The sequence below is a fragment of the Monodelphis domestica genome, chromosome 3 (genome assembly GCF_027887165.1).
Source record: "Monodelphis domestica isolate mMonDom1 chromosome 3, mMonDom1.pri, whole genome shotgun sequence".
Classification (NCBI taxonomy): domain Eukaryota; kingdom Metazoa; phylum Chordata; class Mammalia; order Didelphimorphia; family Didelphidae; genus Monodelphis; species Monodelphis domestica.
In genome coordinates, this window is record NC_077229.1 from 289,776,444 (window position 1) to 289,796,777 (window position 20,334).

At 37.8% G+C, this 20,334-nt stretch overlaps 1 protein-coding gene across 8 annotated transcripts in view; it reads left to right on the top strand.

Annotated features, from left to right (window-relative positions):
* ASXL3 (ASXL transcriptional regulator 3) overlaps window positions 1-20,334 on the top strand; it is a 245,000-nt gene that overhangs the window by 126,239 nt on the left and 98,427 nt on the right. The window lies entirely within an intron of this gene.

Below are 20,334 nucleotides of genomic sequence, written 5' to 3' on the forward strand. Positions count from 1 at the left end.
TGTCATGAAGAATTTCCTAATTTTATGTCTCTCTTATAACCAAAATAATTTTAATAACAGAAATTTAATTTTTTATTAAAAATTTTTTTAATTTAAGCTTAAAGGATATCACATGCTAATTAAATAAGTTAAAATGTGACTTTGAAGGTGAGATAGAGAAGATATATTTGAAAAATGAAAATTTTTTAAATATTGAGTTTTTTTCCTTTAAGAAGTATATCTTAAAATCTCATAGTAATGTCAAAACCTGTTTAAAAAATGAAGAGATTTTAATAAACATCATTACTCTTCTTCAGTCATCAGTAACACCTTTTCTTACCTTAATTGTTATGAGTGAAAGCATGAAGATAAAGAAGAAAGCATAACAATAATGCTATCTGCAAAATGCTTTTGTTGTTGGGCAAAATTTAAGTCTGAGTGATTTTTTTTTTGGCAGTGGTGAAGCTTATGAACTCTTCAGAATAATGCATTTAAGTAAATAAAATCTATGGGATTATAAAGGAAATTATTTTGTTGGGGCCTACGTGATACAGTGAATGTAGTATTGGACCTGGAGTTGGGAAAATTTACTTGAGATCAAATCTAGACTCAGACACTTCTTTGCTATGTGACCCTGAGCAAGTCACCTAACCTCTGCCTCAGATTCTTTTTTTTTCTTTTTTTATAGTATTTTATTTGATCATTTCCATGCATTTTTCATTAAAGACAAAGATCATTTTCTTTTCCTCCCTCCCACCCCCCGTGGCCGACGTGTGATTCCACTGGTATCATATGTGTTCTTGACTTGAACCCATTGCCATGTTGTTAGTATTTGCATCAGAGTGTTCGCTCCGAGTCTTTCCTCTGTCATGTCCCCTCAGCCATTGTAGTCAGGCAGTTGCTTTTCCTTGGTGTTTCTATTCCCTCAGTTTGTCCTCTGCTTTTGGATAGTGTTTTTTTCTCCTTGATCCCTGCAGATTGTGCAGGGACATTACACCACCACTAATGGAGAAGTCCATTACGTTCGATGATACCACAGTGTGTTTGTCTCTGTGTACAATGTTCTCCTGGTTCTGCTCCTCTCGCTCTGCATCACTTCCTGGAGGTTGTTCCAGTTCACATGGAAATCCTCCACTTTATTATTCCTTTGAGCACAATAGTATTCCATCACCAACATATACCACAATTTGCTCAGCCATTCCCCAATTGATGGGCATCCCCTCATTTTCCAATTTTTGGCCACCACAAAGAGCGCAGCTATGAATATTTTTGTACAAGTCTTTTTGTCCATTATCTCTTTGGGGTACAAACCCAGCAGTGCTATGGCTGGATCAAAGGGTAGACATTCTTTTATCGCCCTTTGTGCATAGTTCCAAATTGCCCTCCAGAATGGCTGGATCAGTTCACAACTCCACCAGCAATGAATTAGTGTCCCTACTTTGCCACATCCCCTCCAGCATTCATTACTTTCCTTTGCTATCATGTTAGCCAATCTGCTAGGTGTGAGGTGATACCTCAGAGTTGTTTTGATTTGCATCTCTCTGATTATAAGAGATGTGGAGCACTTCTTCATGTGCTTGTTAATAGTTTTGATTTCTTTATCTGAAAACTGTCTATCCATGTCCCTTGCCCATTTATCAATTGGGGAATGGCTTGATTTTTTGTACAATTGATTTAGCTCTTTATAAATTTGAGTAATTAAACCTTTGTCAGAGTTTTTATGAAGATTTTTTCCCAACTTGTTGTTTTCCTTCTGATTTTAGTTACATTGCTTTTGTTTGTACAAAAGCCTTTTAATTTGATGTAGTCGAAATTATTTATTTTACATTTTGTGATTCTCTCTATGTCTTGCTTGGTTTTAAAGTCTTTCCCTTCCCAAAGGTCTGACATGTATACTATTCTGTGTTTACCCAATTTACTTATGGTTTCCTTCTTTATGTTTAAGTCTTTCACCCATTTTGAATTTATCTTGGTGTAGGGTGTGAGGTGTTGATCTATTCCTAGTCTCTCCCACACTGTCTTCCAATTTTCCCAGCAGTTCTTATCAAATAGTGAATTTTTGTACCAAGACCTGGGATCTTTGGGTTTATCGTATACTATCTGGCTGAGGTCGCTTTCCCCCAGTCTATTCCACTGATCCTCCTTTCTGTCTCTTAGCCAGTACCAAATTGTTTTGATGACTGCTGCTTTGTAATATAGTTTGAGGTCTGGGACTGCTAGGCCCCCCTCATTAGTGTTTTTTTTCATTATTTCCCTGGATATCCTTGATCTTTTGTTATTCCAAATGAACTTTGTTATGCTTTTTTCCAAATCAGTAAAGAAATTTTTTGGGAGTTCCATGGGTATGGCACTAAATAGATAAATAAGTTTGGGCAGGATAGTCATTTTTATTATGTTGGCTCGTCCTACCCATGAGCAGTTAATGTTTTTCCAATTGCTCAAGTCTAGTTTTAGTTGTGTGGCGAGTGTTTTGTAGTTGTGTTCATATAGTTCCTGTGTTTGTCTTGGTAGGTAGATTCCTAGGTATTTTATTTTGTCTAAGGTGATTTTGAATGGGATTTCTCTTTCTAGTTTTTGCTGCTGAGCTGTGTTGGAGATATATAGAAAAGCTGATGACTTATGTGGGTTTATTTTGTATCCTGCAACTTTGCTAAAGTTGTTGATTATTTCAATTAGCTTTTTGGTTGAATCTCTAGGATTCTTTAAGTAGACCATCATGTCATCTGCAAAAAGTGATAACTTGGTCTCCTCCTTGCCTATTTTGATGCCTTCAATTTCTTTTTCTTCTCTAATTGCTACTGCTAGTGTTTCTAGTACGATGTCAAATAATAGAGGTGATAATGGGCATCCTTGTTTCACTCCTGATCTTATTGGGAATGCATCTAGTTTCTCCCCATTGCAAATGATATTAGCTGATGGTTTTAGATATATACTGTTTATTATTTTTAGGAATGACCCTTCTATTCCTATGCTTTCTAGTGTTTTTAATAGGAATGGGTGTTGTATTTTATCAAAGGCTTTTTCTGCATCTATTGAGATAATCATGTGGTTCTTGTTGGTTTGCTTGTTAATGTGGTCAATTATGTGGATGGTTTTCCTAATATTGAACCAGCCCTGCATCCCTGGTATAAATCCTACTTGATCATGGTGGATGACCCTTCTGATCACTTGCTGAAGTCTTTTTGCTAGTATCCTATTTAAGATTTTTGCATCTATATTCATTAGGGAGATTGGTCTATAGTTTTCTTTCTCTGTTTTTGACCTGCCTGGTTTTGGAATCAGTACCATGTTTGTGTCATAAAAGGAGTTTGGTAGAACTCCCTCTTTGCTTATTATGTCAAATAGTTTGTATAGTATTGGGATTAACTGTTCTCTGAATGTTTGATAGAATTCACTGGTGAATCCATCAGGCCCTGGGGATTTTTTCTTAGGAAGTTCTTTGATGGCTTGGTGGATTTCATTTTCTGATATGGGATTATTTAAGAATTCTATTTCCTCTTCTGTTAGTCTAGGCAGTTTGTATTTTTGTATATATTCATCCATATCACTTAAATTGGTATATTTATTGCCATATAATTGGGCAAAGTAATTTCTAATGATTGCCTTAATTTCCTCTTCCTCAGAGGTGATGTCCCCCTTTTCATCTTTGATGCTCTTAATTTGCTTTTCTTCCTTCCTTTTTTTAATTAGATTGACCAGTACTTTGTCTATTTTGTTTGTTTTTTCAAAGTACCAGCTTCTTGTCTTATTTATTAAATCAATAGTTCTATCACTTTCAATTTTATTAATTTCTCCCTTAATTTTTAGGATTTCTAGTTTGGTTTTCTGCTGGGGGTTTTTAATTTGGTCACTTTCGAGTTTTTTTATTTGCATTTCCAATTGATTGATCTCTGCTCTCCCTAGTTTGTTAATATATGCACTCAGGGATATGAATTTACCTCTGATTACTGCTTTGGCTGCATCCCAAAAGGTTTGAAAGGATGTCTCGCCATTGTCATTTTCCTCGATGAAATTATTAATTGTTTCTATGATTTCTTCTCTAACTAAACGATTTTGGAGTATCATATTGTTTAGTTTCCAATTAGTTTTTGATTTGGTTTTCCATGTACCATTACTGATCGTTATTTTTATTGCCTTGTGGTCTGAAAAGGCTGCATTTATTATTTCTGCTTTTCTGCATTTGTGTGCCATGTTTCTGTGACCTAATGTATGGTCAATCTTTGTGAATGTGCCATGTGGTGCTGAGAAGAAGGTGTATTCCTTTTTATCCCGATTTATTTTTCTCCATATGTCTATTAATTCTAATTTTTCTAAGATTTCATTCACTTCTTTTACCTCTTTCTTATTTATTTTTTGATTTGATTTATCTAAATTTGATAATGGTTGGTTTAAGTCTCCCACTAATATGGTTTTACTGTCTATTTCTTCCTTCAATTCTCCTAGTTTCTCCATTAGAAATTTGGGTGCTATATTATTTGGTGCATATATGTTGATTAGTGATATTTCCTCATTATCTAAAGTCCCTTTTAACAAAATATAATAACCTTCCCTATCCCTTTTGATCAGGTCTATTTTTGCTTTGGCTTTATCAGATATCATGATTGCCACTCCTGCCTTCTTTCTGTCACTTGAGGCCCAGAAGGTCTTACTCCATCCTTTAATTCTGACCTTGTGGGTGTCTACCCGCCTCATGTGTGTTTCTTGGAGACAACATATGGTAGGGTTTTGGATTCTAATCCATTCTTCTATTTGTTTACGTTTTATGGGTGAGTTCATCCCATTCACGTTCAATGTTATGACTGTCACTTGTGGACTCCCTGGCATTTTGATATCCTTCCCTAATTCTAACCTTTCTTCTTCAGCTCTACCTTTTAGTCCAGTGATTTACTTTAAATCAGTCCCCCTTGTATTTCCCTTTCTACCCCCCTCCCTTCTAATTCCCTCCCTTATTTTCCCCTGTAGTCTTTTTAAAAATTCCCCCCCCACCCTCTCCCTCCCTTGTACTGCTTCCCTCCCCACCAGTCTGTTTTTTACCCTTCTACTCCTCTATAGGGCGCAAATCTATTCTCTTCCCCAATGGATTGGATTGTTCTTCCCTCTTTGGGTCAGTTTCAAAGTACGTAAGAGTTGAATATTTCCTATCTCCGACCTCTTTACCCTTCCAGTGTATCGATGTTCTCCCCCCTCCCGCCATGAGCTTCTTTGTGACATATAAATTTACCCCCATTTGTTGCTTTTCCCATTTCTTTTAGTCATAACCTCTTTTCTTTTTTAGCTTTAGTCATGTATATATATATATACATACACATGTATATGTATTTATGCATGCATATCTCTATATACCTATTTATGTCTTGTCCTTTCATCCTATACAGTTTGTCCCTTCTCTCTGAGTGTAGTTCTTCTAGCTGCTTAGGTGATAGCAACAGTTTTTAAGAGTTGCCAATGACCTCTTTTCTTATAGGGATACATATCATTTTAACTTATTGAGTCTCTTTTAAAAAATCTTTTTGTTGTTGTTGTTTTTCCCCTCTTTTTTAATTACCTTTTGATGATTCTCTTGAATTCTGTGGTTGGACTTCAAATTTTCTGTTCAGGTCTGGTCTTTTATTTATGAATGCTTGGAATTCCTCTGTTGTGTTAAATGACCATACTTTCCCCTGTAAGAATATAGTCAGTTTTGATGGGTATTTTATTCTTGGCTGTAGGCCTAGTTCCCTTGCTTTCCGGAATATCATATTCCATGCCTTTCGGTCCTTCAGTGTGGATGCAGAAAGATCCTGTGTTATCCTCACCATGTTTCCATGGTATCTGAATGGTTTCTTTTTGGCAGCTTGTAATACCTGTTCTTTTATCTGATTGTTTTTGAATTTGGCTATAACATTTCTTGGTGTTGTGAGTTGGGGATTAAAAACAGGGGGTGATCTGTGGATTCTTTCAATCTCCACTTTCCCCTCTTGTTCTAGGATTTCGGGACAGTTTTCCTGGATAATTTCCTCTAGTATTATGTCCAGGCTTTTTCTTTTGTCGTGGTCTTCTGGTAGTCCAATTATTCTTAAATTGTCTCTTCTTGAACGATTTTCTAAATCGTCTGTTTTTTGAATGAGATGCTTCACATTTTCCTCAATTTTTTCATTCTTTTTGTTTTGTCTTATAGTGTCCTGCTGCCTTGTGAGGTCACTTGATTCTAGTTGTTTTACTCGGGTTCTTAAAGATTGGATTTCATCTTTGGCTTTTTGGTCGTCTTTTTCCTTCTGGTCTGAGTTTCTTTGAAGATTGTCTTTCATCCTCTTTATCTCGTCTTTCATCTCCTTTGCCTCATTTTCCAGCTGGATGATTTTGGTTTTCAGGACACTATTTTCTTGTTTTAGTTCAAGTGCCTCTGTTTCCAGATGACTTATCTTAATTTTTAAGTTCTTTTCCCAATTGTCTTCAGCCTCTCTTAGCTGTGTTTTGAGTTCTTCCACAGCCTGTATCCAATTCGCTGGGATTTCTGGTTTATCGTTTGCTGATCTCTCCCCCTCTGTTCCATTTGGTGAGTAGTAGCTGTCTATTGTAGTTTCTTTCTTCTGTTTCTGTTGTTTGTTCAAATTCACCCCTTCTTTCCTCCCTGTATTTGTCTGTGCTCTTGTTCCTCTCATTTTTCTGTTTTTTAGGGACTTCTATCAGTCTCCCCTCTTGGAGCTTTAACAGAGGATCTCTTGGTGTAATCTCTGAGGGAGGGTTGTTGGGGGTTTGAGCTTTCCTGTCCTCTGGAGGCTTTTGATTGGCTTAAAGTTCAGCAGTCAGTGAGGATGGATGGGGAGCCTGGGCTTCCCTGTGTTCTGGAGACTTTTGATGGGATTGAGTTCAGCTTATTTGGGATGGGTTTATTCTGAGTTTTAAACTTCCTGGACGGCTGGAGCAGATATGGAGGATCTCTAAAGCTCTAGCCAGGCTGCCAGGTCTATGCTCCTTCTAGGCTGCCATCTTGACTTTGCCTCTAGGTTTCTGTTTTTTCAGAAGACCCAGCTCTCTAAGGGGGGAGGGGTTGTGGCTTGCCTGGACTCTGAGGGCTCCTGATGAGATTAGGTTCAGGTGGTATGGGCCGAAAGATCCCAGAGCCAAAAAAGGGAAGGGAAAAAAAAAAGCAGCCACCTCCTCTTCCACAGCCTGTGTTGAGTGCCCAGAGACTGGCCGAGTTACTTTCAAGGAAAGCTCTTTGGAGCAACCCCTTTGCCAGCCCTGAGTTTTCTGTCCTTTCAGTAGCTCTGAGGGCTCCTGATGGGATTAGGTTCAGCTGGTTCTTTCAGAAGACCCTGCTCTCTAAGGGGGGAGGGGTTGTGGCTTGCCTGGACTCTGATGGCTCCTGATGGGATTAGGTTCAGGTAGTGTGGGCCAAATGATCCCGGAGCCAAAAAAGAAGATAGAGAAAAGCAGCAACCTCCTCTTCCACAGTCTGTGTTGAATGCCCGGAAACTGGCCCGGGTTACTTTCAAGGCAAGCTCCCCGGAGCACCCCCCTTGCCAGCCCTGAGTTCTCCGTCCTCTCAGCAGCTCTAAGGGCTCCTGATGGGATTAGGTTCAACTGGTTCTTTCAGAAGACCCTGCTCTCTAAGAGGGGAGGGGTAGTGGCTTGCCTGGACTCTGATGGCTCCTGATGGGATTAGGTTCAGGTAGTGTGGGCCGAATGATCCCGGAGCCAAAAAAGAAGATAGAGAAAAGCAGCAACCTCCTCTTCCTCAGTCTGTGTTGAGTGCCCAGAAACTGGCCCGGGTTACTTTCAAGGTAGGCTCTTCGGAGCCACCCCTTTGCCAGCCCTGAGCCCTCTGTCCTTTCAGTAGCTCTGAGGGCTCCCGATGGGATTGGACTCAGCTGGTGCCCCGAAGCTGGGACCTCCCCCGAGACCCAGAGGGAAGAACCCAGCCAGGAGGCCACGGGCTTCCCCCTTCTCTCTATGCTTCCCTGCCGTCTGTGTTGGGCGCTCCGGAGACTGGCTCAGGTTGCTTTCAAGGTGAGTCCTCAGAGCCCTGAGGTTCCTGCTGCTGCCTTGGGCTCAGCACTCTGGGTTGGGGGGGATGGGTCCTGGGACCTTCTTTCTGTCTACCCCTTAGATCTGAGTGATCTAGGGTTCTGGCTTTTGGGGTGCGGTACCTTTTGATCCAGGTCCAGGAGGAGGTTTCCCCAGGTCTATCCTGTTGTTCAGCTTGAATTTCGGTGGCCTAGGAGCACTTCGTTTGCGATCGGTAGGGAAGGGTTTCGGAGGTCTGAACTTTCGCTGCTTCTACACCGCCATCTTGACCGGAAGTGCCTCAGATTCTTTGTGAGGATAATAGTATTATTTTATTTTTTTATGTTTGCCATGAAGCTAAATGGTGATGATGTTTATAAACAGTCTTTTTGAACCATATAGAGATTTTTTTTTAATCCATGTAAATGCGTGCTATTTTTTTCTTTTGGTCTAATTCAGTTTCAATTGTATCCAACTTTTGGTGGCCCTATTTGAGGTTTTCTTGGTAGATATTGAAGTGGTTTGCCATTTCCTTCTCTAATTCCATTTACATATGAGGAAACTTGAGACAAACGGGTAAATGACCTGTCCAGAATCACAGCTAGGGTCTGGGGCTAGATTTGAACTCAAGTTCTCCTGATTCCAACCAGGCCCATCTTTCTATCCACTCTCTTACCTAACTGCCCTATATAAATGCTAGCCATTATAATAATTATAATATTATTATTGAAATGCCATTTCAATTATATTTTTAAAATTTATCATTTCTATTTTTAAAATGTTCATAGACTCCATGTAACACTGCTTTAGAACAAGTCAGAATAGACATAATTGTATTCTAGTTTTTTAAATTATAATCTTGGGAAAAAATAGGAAGATACATATTAGATGTCAGACTATTGTTATTTCCTATAAAGCTGTTTTCACATATCAAAATACTAAGAGCTTATAGACAACATTTGTTTAGCATAGTAGGAAAAGTATTAGACTCTGAATAGGAGACCCAGATGTGAGTTCTTGTGCTGGTCAGTAATAGGTGTGTGATCAGAAGTAAGTCCCTTCCTAGAACAGCTTCCTTTAGGGGGGGGACAGGGTGGAGAGGCAGTCTTTCCAGTGTGGAAGCTTCCTCCATGGATAACAGATCACAGCTTTTCTGCAGTTTATGTTTCTAACAACATTAAGAGGGTAATGACCTGCTCATGCTCATAGTATATATCATAAACAAGATTTGAAACCAAGTATTCTTAACTCTAGGGCTGTCTATTTGGGGAAAGAAAGTGAAGTCCAAGGACTTGAGTTCAAATCCTTCCTCTGCCACCTACCTGGGCTTCTCTTTTTTCATTTATAAAATAAGGAGATTTTACTAGATGGCCTCTAGATCCCTTATCTATTTCACCTAACTTTTCTCTAGCTATAAAGCAGGATATCTGCTTGTCTATCTGTCCATCCATCCATCCATCCATCTATCTAATCTATTCCCCCCAACCCCATAGGTAAGGTTATGTGTTTGTGTCACCTTTAAATACATACATATACAGTGATCCCTTACCTATCATGGGAGTTACATTCTAGAGACCCCCAAAATAGGTGAAAATCTCCAGAGTAGTGGCATTATATTTATTTTATTAATATATATATATATTTTAAGACTTTATAGTTGAGGATTATATATATATATATAGTTGAGTACAGGAGGTGATCTGTGGATTCTATCAATCTCCACTTTTCCCTCTTGTTCTAGGATATCAGGGCAGTTTTCTTTAATAATTTCCTGTAAAATAATGTCCAGGCTTTTTCTTTTGTCATGGTCTTCTGGTAGGCCAATGATTCTTAAATTGTCTCTCCTTGAACGAATTTCTAAATCCTCTGTTTTGTGAATGAGATGCTTCATATTTTCCTCAATTTTTTCATTCTTTTGGTTTTGTTTTATAGTGTCCTGCTGCCTTGTGAGGTCACTTGATTCTAGTTGTTGTATTCTGGTTCTTAAAGACTGGATTTCATCCTTAGTTTTTTGGTCGTCCTTTTCCTTTTGGTCTGATTTTCTTTGGAGGTCATCTTTCATCTTCTTCACCTGGTCTTTCATCTCCTTTGCCTCATTTTCCAGCTGGTTGATTTTGGCTTTCAAGACACCATTTTCTTGTTTTAGTTCAAGTGCCTCTGTTTCCAGATGACTTATCTTAGTTTTTAAGTTCTTTTCCCAATTGTCTTCAGCCTCTCTTAATTGTGTTTTGAATTGCATTTTGAGTTCTTCCAAAGCCTGTATCCAATTTGCTGGGATTTCTGATTTTTCCTTTGCTGATCCCTCACCCTCTGTTTCATTCACTCTTTGCTCAGTACCTGTGCAAAAGCTGTCTATTGTAATTTCTTTCTTCTTTTTCTGTTGTTTGCTCGGGTTTAGCCCTTCTTTGCTCTCCCCGTATTTGTCTGTGTTCTTGCTCCTCTCATTTTTTTTTTTGTTTTGGTTTTGGGGTTGTCAGTCTCCCCTCTTGGAGCTTTGTCAGATCTCTTGGTACAGTCTCTAGGGGAGGAATGTTAGCTCCCCTGTCCTCTGGAGGCTTTTGATCAGATTAAGGTCAACTGGGTTGGGCTGGATGTGCTCTGAGGCCAAAGACTCCTGGAAGGCTGGGCTACCCAGGCTCTCTCCAGTTCTCTCCAGCCGCTTCTCCGCTGTCTGCAACATTCCCTAGTGCCTTTGCCTGCTTCCCTGAGCTCTGAGGAGTCCTAATGGGGTTAGTTTCAACTGGATTGGTCTGGATGTGCCCCGAGGCAATGGTGAGACTGGAGCCTGATGGAGGGACCCAGCCACAGCCGGGGTCTCTCCCTGGCTTCCTCCCCACTGTCCAAGCTGGACGCTCGGTGCAGCTGCTCACAAGGTAGACCCTCCAGACCAGCACCTTTGCCCGCTCAGAGGTTTCTGCTGCTGCTGGGGGCTCAGCCCTCTGGGTTGGGGGGGAGGGGTCCTGGGACCTTCCCTCTGCCTTCCCTATAGACCCGAGTATTCTAGGATTGTGGCTTTTGTGGGGCTTACCTTTTGATTTGAGTCCAGAAGGAGGGTTCCCCGCCTCTGTCCTGTTGCTCAGCTTGAATTTCGGTACCCTAGGAGCATTCAGTCTGTAATCGGTAAGGAAGGGTCTTCCGCGAGGTCTGAACTTTTGCTGCTTTCTAAGCAGCCATCTTGACTCCGCCCCCCATTTTAAGACTTTATAAACCCTCCACACTTCCTATAAACTTTTCCCATTCTTTTATTAACCTTTCCCACACTTATAAACACTTCATATGCTCTTAAAACACTTTGTACACTCTTAAACCTATGTAATTTTAACAAAATCCCACTATATAGCAGAAACTCCACAATACAGAATTGGAGATATATATTTTTTAAAACCCGCAATGAGTGAACTGTGATATAATTAGGGATGGCTGTATACACATATACCTATTTAGCTTTACCTACCTTATGGTTTTTTTAAAATGAAAAAGCTTTGTAAAGTCTAAAGTCTTCTTTAAAAGTGAGTTATTTGTTTTCATCATCCTGGTCTCGGTCATTCTTATTCCTATCATCATTTTAGATGAAGTTCAGATAGAATCAGCCCTGGGGTCTTGTGTTAGGTATTCTGTAGGTACAAACTTCTTATAGCCTCTAGTGATATTTTTTTACTCTCTGCTGTTTCCTTGAATAATCTACATAGATCACTATCCCAGCCTCTGATTCTTTAAAGACAACCATTCTATAATTTCTGATGGCTAAGATCTAACCCTGAATTATATTCATAAATCCTTCTATTTCTGTAAACAGATCTGTATACTCCACCATTTGTGGGGTGATTCTTTGATGATTTATTGTTGCCTGACTTTACATGGATGTTACTCATCTTAATTATTTTATAGGCTTCACCCAGAGAAGCCATTTTTAGTCATTCAACTTTTGCAAATCCAATGGTGTGTCCTTATTACTAGTCTTTAAAATTGCTTGGTGAAAGTAATGCTTGCCTGTATCAGAAGTATTTCTTTTGGTTTTCGACTTGTTAAATGGCCCAAAAATGTCTCATAATTCTAGTCTTCCTTTTGGTAAGGAAAGTTTGAATCTCTCTCTAGCTGCTTCAGTGCTTTGTTGATTTTATATAGGTTTTTTGGGGGATTCTTTCCAAATCTTCTGTGGTTCATTTTATAATTCCAAAAGTATACACATTAAGGGGTGTGTGTGTGTGTGTGTGTGTGTGTGTGTGTGTGTGTGTGTGTAATTCTTGGGTATGTAAATTGGGGTTTATTGGAGTATATATATTGATAGAGTGGTAGAAATAGAGGCAAAGAGGTGGCATGAAAATATATGTCTATATTTCTTATCTTAGAGACTGAGCTTGGTGGATTTTTTTAGGATTCTGAGCTACAGTCAACTAAACCAATTAGATATCTACACTAAGTTAAGCATTAATATAATTAAGGCCCAGGAAGCAGAGGATCATTGCCTACCTTAGAAAGGACCAATTGACCCTGGTTAGAAGTAAAGCTGTTTAGAGTTCCTGTCCTGAATAGAGTGAAAAGGGCCCTTTTGTGGCCCATGATGGCTTTATTTTATTCCCCCTCCTACCTGTGCTTCTGAAGGTTAACTTCTTTTTGCATGTATTTGTATGGCCAGTGCTTAGCATAGTGCCTGGCATACAATAAATTCTTAAATGCTTGTTGCCTGTCTGCTTCTGACAGCTTAGTAGTGGAGGAATTGGAATGGGGAGAGATGAAGTAGGGAGACCAGTTAGGATGTCATTACAGTGGTCTGGGAGGAGTGATGAGGGTCTTGTACTAGAGGATGACTGTGTGAATGTAGTTAAGGGGATATGTGTGTGAGAGACTCAGTAAACAAAGATTATTATTTATTAGTAATAAAGGTAGAAATGATGAGATCTAATAGCAGAATATTTGGTGAGCAGTGAACTTCTTTTCTAGAAGAGATAAGGAGAGCCACTTTAAAAAAAGATAAAATTTAAAAATAGTCAGAGAATAGTAGAATCTTTATACCATAAGTAAATATTAATTTAGTCATTGAATATTAAAATTAAATAATAATAGATTGCCCAAATCTTTCAAATAATCTTAAAATTATTAAATCCTAAACTATGATGCCAGTTTTGAAATACTATTTTTAAGATAAGTGCATTGTTTGTATGGATAAATGAACATATTCCTTCAGAAAACATGCGAAAATGGAGATAGAGAAGTATGAAAGGATCGAGACAAGGGTCTAAACCCCAAATGAATGCTGGAGCAAGTTCACCATTGTACAGTCTTCACATAGGCTTCAAAGACATACAATTAGACACTGATTGTTCCTGAAGGAACAAAGGTAAATTCCCAAACAAATTGTCTTTAACCAGTGTGAGCTTAAACTTAGTAGTTTGATATAAGGTTTCTGGGCTGTCCTTTAGGATCATCAAGCTCTTGATTTCCAAGGTTTTTCTCATAGTAAAGTGGCTGTGAGTGTTCCAGGGGCAGGACTTGAACCTTCTCCATTCAACTGTGAAAAAGTGTAGTTCAGTGGCAGTGGAGGATGTGAAGACTCAGATCCTGCTATTAATCATCTCATTGTGCTAATTGCTCATTTAAGAACATTAATGTGTTTTGGATATCAGGTAGCTAATATTTTTCTAATATTTGGGGCAGCATTTGATACATATTAACATAAATATACATGTCCTTCCTTTGCACGTCTGGGTTTTCACAGTGGTTCTTAAGTAGAAGGATTCTCCCTTTATATATTCTCTTGCACTAGCATTCTCTCCTTTTTAAAGCCTTACTTTCATTTGGCTGCCATTTTGGGAATAAGTTTTAGTCTCCCAGAATATTTGTTTATTTATCTAAGAGCAGTTGTTAAAATGAGCCCAACATTACTTATTCATTATGACATATATTATTAAAACAGCTTCAAGAATAAGGAAAAAAATGAAAAGAATATGTTTTGTCAGAACTCCAGAATTTTTCTTTGAACAAATATAGTCCATTAACTCAGTGCACAAGTGTTTTTCAGAATATGCGATCCAGAAAGTTTATACAGGGACTCTTGGGACATATAATGGGATTTGATATTTACAAATACATTAAAAATTGTTGTGGCTTGTCTGTATCTAAGAATCCAGTGTATTTGTCTGCCTTTCACAGCTGTCTGCATGCAATTTACTTTAGACAGACATTTATATATGCATTTATTTGTATTTAAGATAAAAGATAGATGATCTGCTTTTAGATGTGGGATAGATGTTATAGAGAAGGCATAATGGGATGTGAGAATTGTAAAGAACTTTAGAGATCATCAAAATAGCAAGACATATACTTCAAGAATAGTTTTTTTTTTCGCTTTCTTTTCTTTTCCTAATACCTAACATATGATTTGCCATGTAGCAGGCACTTAATAATGATGAGACTGAGACCCAAAAAGGTTGAGACTTGCCCAAAGAGGTATTGTAAAACAAAAATTAAGTATATCAAAAATAACATTTTATTGAGCTCATTCAACAATTATTTATTAAATATTTATTATATAGCAGACACAGTACTAAGTACTAGGGCTGCAAAGAAAAGCAAAAACAGGGCCCCTGCCCTTGAGGAATTAATATTCTAATGGAGAAGACAACATGCCAAAACTCTGTGCTTACAAGATATATACTGAGGAGATAGAAAATAATTGTTGTAGGGAGTAGGGATAGCTGTGAGAGTTGGAAGAACTGGGAAAGACCTTCTAAAGGAAGCCAAGCAAGCTAGTATATGGAGATAAGGAGAGAGAGCATTATAGGCATAAGGGAGATACATTAAAAAAATAGTCTACCAACATAGAAGGAACTGACATAGTCTGAATGCTGATTGAAGCATGCCATTCTTCACTTTATTTCCCCCAGGAATTTTTCTCTAGTATAAATGATGTAGTCTTGTTTCACAATATGAACATGCCATTATGTATTGTATAATATGTATAACTTATATTTGACCTGCCTTTGGGAGGGGAAAGGACCTGAAGAGAAGGAAATATGGATGGCAAAGTGTCAGAAAACAATTACTAAAATTCTATCAAATAAACCCAAAGATCCCAGCTTTGGGGACAAGAACTCACTATATGACACAAACTGCTGGGAAAATTGAAAAGTAGCACGGGAAAAATTAGGTTTAGATCATCATCTTACTCCCTATACCAAGATAAATTCAAAGTGGGTAAATGACTTGAATATAAAAAGTGAAATCATAAGTAAGTTAGGTGAACATAGAATAGTATACTTGTCAGATCTGTGGGAAAGGAAGGAATTTAAGACTAAGCAAGAGATAGAGAACATTACAAAATGTAAAATGAATGACTGATTATATAAAATTAAATTTTTTTTGTACAAACAAAACCAATGTAAGCAAAATTAGAAGGAAAGCAACAAACTGGTAAAACATTTTTATAATAAAACTCTCTGACAAAGGTTTCATTTCCCAAATATATAAGGAATTAAGTCAAATTTACAAAAAATCAAGCCATTTCCCAATAGACAAATGGTCAAGGGACATGAATAGGCAGTTTTCACATGAAGAAATCAAAACTATCAATAAGCACATGAAAAAGTATTCTAAATCCCTCTTGATTAGAGAAATACAAATAAAAACAACTTCAGGGTACCATCTATACCTAGCAGACTGGCCAATATAACAGCAAAGTAAAGTGATAAATGTTGGAGGCAACATGGCAAAATTGGGACACTAATACACTACTGGTGGAGTTGTGAATTAATCCAGCCATTCTGGAGGACAATTTAGAACTCTGCTCAAAGAATTTTAAAAGAATGCTTGTCCTTTGATCCAGCCATACCATGGCTGGGTTTGTACCCCAAAAAGATAAGGAAAATACATGTACAAAAATATTTAAAACCACACTCTTTGTGGTGGCAAAAAAAATGGAAAACAATGGGGTATCCATCAATTGAGGAACGAGTGAACAAATTGAGGTATCCGATGGTGATAGAATACTATTGTGTTGAAAGGAATAATGAACTGGAGGAATTCCATGTAAACTGGAAAGACCTCCAGGAATTGATTCAGAGTGAAAGAGCAAAACCAGGAGACCATACACAGACTGATACACTGTGGCACAATCAAATGTAACAGACTTTTCTACTAGCAGCAATGCAATTACCCATGACCTTATGAGAAAGAATGCTATCTACATCCAGAGAAAGAACTGTGGGAACAGAAACGCAGAAGAAAAACAGATGATCGATCACAAAGTTAGATGGGGATATGATTGGGGGTTTGATGTTAAAAGATCATTCTACTGCAAATATGAATAACATGGAAATAGGTTTCGAACAATGATACATGAATAACCCAGTGGAACTGCTTCTCAGCCCTGGGATAGGGGAGGGAGGAGAGATGGGAAAAATCATGAATCATGTAACCATGAAACATATTCTAAATAAAAAGAATTCTATCAATAATAAAAAAATTCTATCAATGTATAATCTGCAAAAATAAAACTATTATAAGAAATATGAGAGATGGAGTATCATGTGCCAGATTAGCAAAGAGACTTGGGTAATGGATTTTGAGAACTGAAAAGATAGAAAGGAACAAATTCGTGAAAGGCTTGACATGCAAAACAACATTTTATGCATGTACTTGATCATGGAAGTAAAAGGGAATTATTGAAATTTATTGAGTATATAAAAGAGGGGTTACTTGGTTAGATCTGTACTTTAGGAAAATAATTTCTCACCCTGGAAAAATCTTTTATTATGCCAACCCTTTTGATATCTTTTGAAATCACTGATGATTTCTTTTGGGGGTCTTGGTGTTTGGGCTCAGATTCGCCATTTTTCATTTCCCTCCTAGCCAGGTTTCTGACTCTCTGTACTTTCTCATTGTGCCTCAACTGCCACTCACCCAAATTTCCCCCTCACCCATATTTCCCTCTTCTATGCTAAATGCCTTTTCCCTTTGGAAGGGTCCATGATGACTGTGTTTTATTCACCCTTCCTACTTACACTTCTGAATGTTAATTTCTCTCCAATCATACCCCCTTCTTTCAATTCCCTTTTATATGTTGTCTTCTCCCTTTAGAATTTAAGCTTTTCAAGGCAAGGATTGTTTTTTCATTTTGCTTGTATTTGCATGTCCAATGCTTAGCATAGTGTCTGGCATGCAATAAGTGCTCAATAAATGGTTGTTGCCTGTCTGCCTCTGACAGCTTAGTGGTGGAGGAATTGGAATGGGGAGAGATGAATTAGGGAGACCAGCTAGAATGCCATTATAGTGATCTGTGAGAGAGGTGATGAGGGTTTAGTATTAGGGGAGTGACTGTGAAGAGAAGGGGATATGTGTATGAGACATATTAATAACATAACAGATTATTACTTGATAATAATAATAAAGGTAACAATAATAAGATCTAACAGATTGGACATATGGAATATCTAAGAGAAAAGTGATTGATGAATAGTGTCATAGGCTGCCATGGTCAAGGAGTTTGTTTAGGAGGTCAGTCAGTGTACATGTATAAATATTTACAAAATTGGGTAATTTTGAAGAGAGAAATCAAACCTGAGGCATTAGGAAAGCTTCAATTGAAATTGAGTTGAATTTTGAAAGAAAAAAAAAAAGAATTATAAAAGAAGTGAGGGAAGAAGAGTGAAATCTAGGTATGGTGGACTGCCAATGGTGTTGAGTCAAGAGACTGAATGTTCTGTGTGGTAGACCTTAAAAAGACCATTCAGACGGAACCAGAGAGGATCAGAAGGGAAATGATACAGTTAGTTATATATAACCCAAAGAGATCAGAGAAATAGGGAAGAAAAGTCTCATATCTATGAAAAAATAGCAGTTCCATTTTGAGGTGACAATAGAAAACTAAGAACATATTTGTCAGAAAATAACCGATTTAAGTATGATGTATAAATGTAATGGGATATAACTGTGCAGGAAGAAATGATGCGAACAGATTTTATATTTGAACATAAAGCCAAGAGGGAACTCTTCATGGTGTAGGAGAATAGTATGTTCTTTTTAAGGAAGATGGTTTTGAGAGTCTTGAAAATGAGAGACCAGTTAAGAGAGTACTGCTTTAGTAATAGTTAATGAATAACTAGGAAAAGGGAATGATAACTAGAGACAGCTAGTATGACTTCCTTAGAATAGATCATAACATTAATCTTATGTCTCTTGTTGACAGGTTATTAAACTAGTAACATATCAGGAGGATATTATAGATGGAGGTAGTTAGGTGGCACAGTGATATTGCACAAGCCCTATAGTCAGGTAAACCTGGGTTCAAATGTGGCCTCAGATGCTTTCTACCAGTGTGACCCTGGGCAACTTGCTTAACTTTTCTCTCAGTCTAGTGGAGAAGGAAATGGCAAACCACTACAGTATCTTTGCCAGGAAAACCCCATGGAAAATGTGATCTCCCAGGTTACAAAGAGTTGGATATGACTTCTGGAAAAAATTGAAGGATATTGATAATAAATTTACCTAAATTTGGAATTAAGTGGTCAGACCATTTAATGGTTCAGGGTCACCTTATAGATATGTAGCTCAGTGGATAGACTACTAAACCTGAAGTCCTGAAGACATGAGTTCAAATATGAATTCAGATACTTAATAACTTTGTGACTCTGGGCTGCAAAAAGGGGTCGATGATATCACTTACCTCCCAGGATTGTTGTATAAAATGAATTAACTGTTGTAAGTTGTGTTAGCTATTACTGACAGTGGATCTGCAATGGAGGACCTGAATTGTGGTTGGCCTCTTACTGCTTAGCATTTTTGTCAGTGATGTGTATAAAAGAATAAATTACCAATAACACAAATCTGATAAATAGGTCATATACTAATAATCCAAAAATATCTCATCTTGATAGTCTAAAAGATTGAGTTGAATCTAAAAAGATCAAACTTAAAAGAGATAAATAGAAAGTTGTGCTATGATTTTAAGAAATCAGTTTAATAACTGCAAGATAGGGTTAACTGTGGTTAGCTCTTTGGAAAGACATCTGTGGATTTAAGTTGACTAAAAGGTATAAACTCAATGTAAGTCAGAATGGGGATATGAATGACCACCAAGAAAAGCCCAAGTGTCCACAGGCTTCAGGAAGAAAGGAACAGCTTCCAGAAAGCAGATCGTGATAGATACTACTAGCTGAACACTACTGTTTAAGGACTGTAGACCATCTAGGAGGGAAGCCAGGATGATAATGACCTTGAGTTTATGACAGAATTGGTGAAGGTACTGGTCAGGATTAGCTAGATGTTGGACAAGAATGTTTCTAAAGTCTTTTCCAATTCTAAATGCTCTTCAAAAGGCTTTGGTTGTGTAATTCTATAAGTTGGTGTATAGGATCTTGAAACGCTATTAAAACCAGTGAGATTTTTAAATTATAAACATGAAACATGTTGAAACTAAACAAGTCACTTTTTTCATAACTAGTGCTTAAACACACACTCATGCACAGGCATGGTGTGTGTGTGTGTGTGTGTGAGAGATCTCAACGGATGAAGAGTAAAAAGAGACTAAGGTTAAATCATCCTCCATTTCCTCTTCTAGTTTTCTTATGCCTTACTCCCCTAACTCTTTCTTCCAGTGAGAGTGGCCTCTTCACTATTCCTCAAACAAGGCATTCTGTCTCCCATTTCTAGACATTTTCATTGGCTGACCCCAATTCCTAAATGTTTTTCATCCTCATCATTTCTACCTCTTGGCTTCCCAGCTTCCTCCAAGTTCCAGCTAAAAACCCTCATTAAAGAAAGCCTTTCTTGAACTCCCTTAATTCTAGTACCTTTCCCCTGTTGTTTATTTTCAATTTATCTTTCCTCTTATCTTTGTGTGTGTGTGTGTGTGTGTGTGTGTGTGTGTGTGTGTGTGTGTGTGTGTAGTTGTTTGCATGTTGTCTCTTCATTACATTATGAGAATAGGGACTAATTTTTACCTTCCTTTTTTTTAATCCTTAGTGCTCAGCACAGTACCTTCTCAAAGTAGGCACTTAATAAATGTTTATTGACTGACTAACTCTAAAATGGAGTTAATAATAGCACCTATAGGTTTGTTTTGAGGATCAAATGAGATTATTTTAAAACAGTATATAAATATTATTATTATTATCATTGCTGATAGACCTGAATACAGTGTTTGGACAATAACACTACTCTTTACAGAGCTAGCTACTCAACCATCCCCCAAACATGTATGATGCAGGGAAGCAGAGAAGGCATGTTAAAATTTCGCCATAAGTTCTTAAGAATAGTGTAGAGAGGTAGCCATGAGGTTTTTTTATGTTTATGATTTTGTACTTTATTCAAAGAAAACTTCATTTTCCTGCCTGGGCTACTTAGTATTATTGACAGGGGAAAAAAATAGAA